Genomic DNA, 5,169 nt, shown 5'->3' with positions numbered 1-5,169 from the left:
CCGTCGGAATGTCCGTCAGAATACCGCTGTTTTCTTGTAGTGAATGTCTTAAACAATGACAGGCAAAAACTAACACTAGATTCAACACAAACTCAACAAGAAGATGAAGAAGAAGAATGGGAGTGGAAAGTGTCGGGATTTATTAGGTCTAGGTCCAATTGTTTGATTAGTACCATATCTTTTACTTTGGGTTTCAGGCAAGTTCGCATGGTTTTATTTTTGGTTTTCTTTCCAAAAATGTCTCGTACTAATTAGAGTTGGACATCTATTTTTATATTTGACTTTCCTTTGTCTAATTTTTAATATGGGACTTTGTTTGATATCACACTTTCTCCTCCTCAAACTAAAGACCACAGTCATCTCGTGTGTTTCTTTTCTTTGAGAATGCGTCTCCCACAACATTTCGGTCTTTTGAGAATGTCATCACAGGTTCCATGATCTTGACTTATTTCCGCCGAACCTCCTTTTTTCTTACTTGAAGGGTCCGCTTCCTACTCGAAGGGTAGTAAGGTCTTCTTGCAGATCTTCGTCAACCTAGTGCTCTGATACCAATGTTGAGATTTATTTAAATTCATGTTCAACTCTATATTGTTTGATTAGTACGATATTGTTCACTTTGGACCTTAGACAATCCTGCACGGTTTTACTTTTGGTTTTCTTTCCAAAACATTTAATACTAATTAGAGCTAAAAATCTCTTTATATATTAGACTTTCCTTTGTTTAATTTACAATGTGATACGGGTTTAAATGGTAACCAAGGGAATGAAAAGGAACACTACGTTCCTTAACGTTCCTCAAAAATGTTACCATTCATGAGGAATATTTTTTTCCTCTTCATTCCTTTTCATTCCTTTTTTTTTGTAGAGAATTATAATGCAAATGTGTTCCTTGTTAATTTTGATAAGGAACTCTCATTCTTCATCATTCCCAAAATTTTATTTCTATTCATTATTTTCCTATTCATTCCTAATGTTCCTCGATGGTTACCAGTCACACATTTGTTTGATATCACACATAAAGCTTACCAGCATAAAGCCTACCGGCTAACAACAACTCTGGTGTGAAATATTACCTTGGATCTAGACTTGTTTAGGAACTAGGATAGTTCATTATTGGGCACATTCCGTATTTAGTCTGATCCGACACAAAACAAATGTTAGTAAAATTTAGTCCCATGTTTCACGGCTCACTAATCTCATCCTCTCCAAATCTGATCTGGCGATGCATTAATAAGGGGAGAAAATTATTGGCCATACTTTCTCGGTTCTCCATGCTGTTGCTGTTTGGGTCTATGGAAAATAATCGAAAATAAAAATGATTATATTCAAGGGAGCACATGTTATTGGGAACGACTAGGCGCGTTCGGGTCAGATTTTTAAGATTTCGGTTCTTTTTTATAATACTTCATAGGTCCCATTCTAGTAAATTTACAAGTACGGATCGGGTTCGGATATAACACATATCGGATTCATGTCGGTTTTGTATCACATCATAGAACCCATAAAATAACCATATATCATTCGGATTCAGGTTATATCGGATCGGTTCGAATATACCCGAAATAAAATCTAAAATTTAAAAGCAAAACATAAGAAATATATACTTATGAATATATAATTAAGTATTTAAAGTAGTTATTTAAATTTTAAATACTTATTGTTAGATACCATATCAAAATAAATATGAAATTGAATATTTGAAGTATATATTCATGTTTCATATAATTATATTGTATATTAGTTTGGACATTCGGAACGGTTTCTTCGGATATCTTTTCGGATGTTTTGGTTTTTTCGATTTTTCGGATTACCCGTTCGGGTTCAATTAATAACACTTCGGGTTCGGATATGTTTTATACCACCTCACAAGATCCATTCGGATATTTTTTACATTTTGGACCGGGTATGGTTCGGATTTTTTGGTTCGAGTTCGGATTATAGATTTTATGCCCAGGCTTAGGAACGACAAGTTGTGTCGACAATATATATATATATATATATATTAATTATCCGCCTAAACCGGAAAATGGTTAATGGTCGACAATATAATAGCGATATACTCTAGTTTGGTACTATTTTTTAATGTTATATACTTATATCGGTGGTGAACAAAAAATAATAATACTTATATCGATGTAGACATTCACCATCGTTGAGATATTGCATGTACTAGCTAGCTAGACGAATTCAATTGAGTGACGACACTGAATACAAGCTTGGTGAACAATCAAATAATATATGAAAAACCAAAGAAGAAATGCAGGAATGTTAACCAAGATAGAAGAGAGATGCAGACGGGATTTGCATCGTTTAACATGTTTTACCATATTTTAAAAATCTCTTAATCCAGCGGTTATACTACATCATTTTCACAAAAATAAATGTTTTGGATCATTTTTATTATTTAATAATAATTATCTTTAAAAGTTTCTAAAAATTATTTGAATCTGTTAAATTACTATTGTTTTAACTTTATTAAAAACTGATAATCACAAAAATTATTTATTATACAAATTAGCCTACTTTCTAACTAAAGTAAATGTTTCATAGCGCACAACTAGATATCTACTGATCTATGTATTTTATATGTGAAAATTGTAAACACTGGAAACTAGGTGTTTTGTCCACACATGCGGGCATAATCATTTAACCATCATCAATAAGTTATTCTTTATGCTTTCAAAAAATTTAAAACGAACAAAGTATCTGTCTTTTCTTGCATTAACATTTTTGGAAACTTTTCGCATGTTATAAATATTTTATATACTATAATTGTAGATAATAAATAAATCTTATAAGTAAAATTTTCAAATCATTGAATAATTCCTTTTCTATTATACAACATTTATTTTTATTTAATTAATATTTAATTATGCATTTTCTTGTTTATTAAGTTTTTAAACTTTTATGATTGGAACATATTTTCGGATAATAACACAGATTATATATGATTTATCTTTTATTTTAAAATATATTTTATGCTTTTAGCCAATTTATATTATATTAATTTATAATAAATTCTAAAATCTAATAAATAATTTCTATATATATTTTAAAAATATATATTAAAAAGTGGAGTGTTCAAGTTGGCATACCTCCGAATCTCGATCTATACTATTAAGAAACTCACTTTCAAAAAAATATTGAATCTAACATCCAATTAACTGAATCTTACAATAGTGAAATTCCAAAACCAAAAGTAATACTTATAAAAAATCCTGTGAAGAAGATAAATAACCTGATTTGCTGCATGGTTTCCTAAACCCACGAGAAAACTGTGCATGTACAATTTTTATGTTTTCATGTAATGGTACACAATAAAAAACGTTGGACTCTTTAGCTTCAACAAAACAAACTCACAAATTTAATATGGCAATGATTGTTTCTAAGCGCTCAATCATCAAAGATGTTACAAAATGAGATTTTAAGGCGTATAATAATTAAGAACTTAGCTACTCACAACATAATGATAATTATCAAAACCAGTTATAGTATTCATAATATAATATTAATCACTAAAATCATAAACTAAATATAAGATAAACATAATTATAAATTATCAGTAGATACTGTTAATATCAATAGTTAACATATATTATTTATATAAAATATTTATTATTAACTAAATATCATAAATATCATGATAAGTATATATAAATTAAAATAAAAATAAAAATAATAATATAATTAAACTAATTACTTATCCTAAAATCGTAGAGAAGATGATAAGTCAATAAATTATTTTCAATAATTATATTAGTTAAACTAATGGCTTATTCTAAAATCATGGAGAAGATGATAAATAAGCAAATTTACTTCTCAAATACTATGACTTATCCTAAAATCATGGAGAATATGACAAGTAAGCAAATTTACTTCTTAAATAATACTCTCTCTGTTCCTAAAAGATAGACTTTTTAGTATTTTCACACATATTAAGAAAACACATTAAACTACCATAATAAATGTATCGTTTTCTGTAATTTTCAATTTTCAATAACTTTTAACCAATAGTAATTCAATAAAGATAATTAATTTTCTTGAAGTTTACAATTTTTTCATAGAAAACACAAAAAATACATCTTTCTGAAACAAACGTTTTTTCTAGAAAGTCTATTATTAAGGAACGGAGGGAGTAGTATAGATGCATAGAGTGAATGGATGGACATGTAGATGACTCTCAAAAGGAGGAAAAAGAGTGTTGATTAAATCCATTCTGCTAGCTCTTCCGACTTACGTAATGTCTATTTTCCTGCTCCCTTTGGAGATTTGTAAAAACATAGCAAGTGCCATTGCTCAATTCTGGTGGAGTTCGAATCCACCAAAAAGTGGAATACACTGGGCGAAATGGGAAAAAATATGTTTACCAAGAGAGGAAGGTGGCATTGGTTTCCGTATGATCCATGAGTTCAACTTGGCACTATTGGTAAAACAACTATGGAGGCTTGTTCAATTTCCTAATTCTTTGGTTTCCCGAGTTCTGAAAGGAAGATACTATAGATTAAGTTCACCACTTAGAGTGAACTCTGCTAGTAGCCCATCGTATGTGTGGACTAGCATTTCTGCTGCGAGAAAGTTGTTATTACTGGGTATCAAACAAAAGATACATTCAGGTTATGAAGTAAAGGTGTGGGAAGATCCGTGGATTCCAATGACCCCTGCGAGACCAGCTGTCCATGTAGCGCCAATAATACATCCTAATATGAGAGTTAGCGACCTCATTAATCAGGGAACGAAGGAATGGGATGTTAGCCTTTTGGAGAATTATGTCAACCTTGATGACATACCACTTATAAGGAGTTTGGCCATAAGCTCAACTCATCGTCGTGATACATTCTGCTGGAACTACACAAGGAATGGCCAATACACGGTTAAGTCTGGATACTGGGTGGCTCGGAATTTATTAAAGACAGAGGAGGAGAAGGAAGTCTTGGAGCTGAGTGATATCTTGCATATTTCTATTGTGTTATCCATTCACCCATGTGCATTTTGATCATATAGACTATGATTTAGCCATGTTTAGGTTGCATTTTGCATGCATGAGTCTTTATTAGGTATTGGAGTACCACATGGAGTTCTTGGAGACATTTGGGTGCGTTTGGAGCTCAAAAGAGGTGATAAAGGTGATCATTGGACGAGCAGTGCATGGGAGCGACCCTACCGGAGCGA

General features: G+C 31.2%; 1 pseudogene; it reads right to left on the bottom strand.

Moving 5' to 3' along the window:
- LOC106330979 overlaps positions 1-5,169 on the bottom strand; it is a 14,261-nt pseudogene that overhangs the window by 7,445 nt on the left and 1,647 nt on the right.

This window comes from Brassica oleracea, chromosome C3 (assembly GCF_000695525.1).
Source record: "Brassica oleracea var. oleracea cultivar TO1000 chromosome C3, BOL, whole genome shotgun sequence".
Taxonomy (NCBI): Eukaryota; Viridiplantae; Streptophyta; class Magnoliopsida; order Brassicales; family Brassicaceae; genus Brassica; species Brassica oleracea.
Note: the sequence above shows the minus strand (reverse complement) of the source record. Positions and strands in the feature narration are given on the sequence as shown.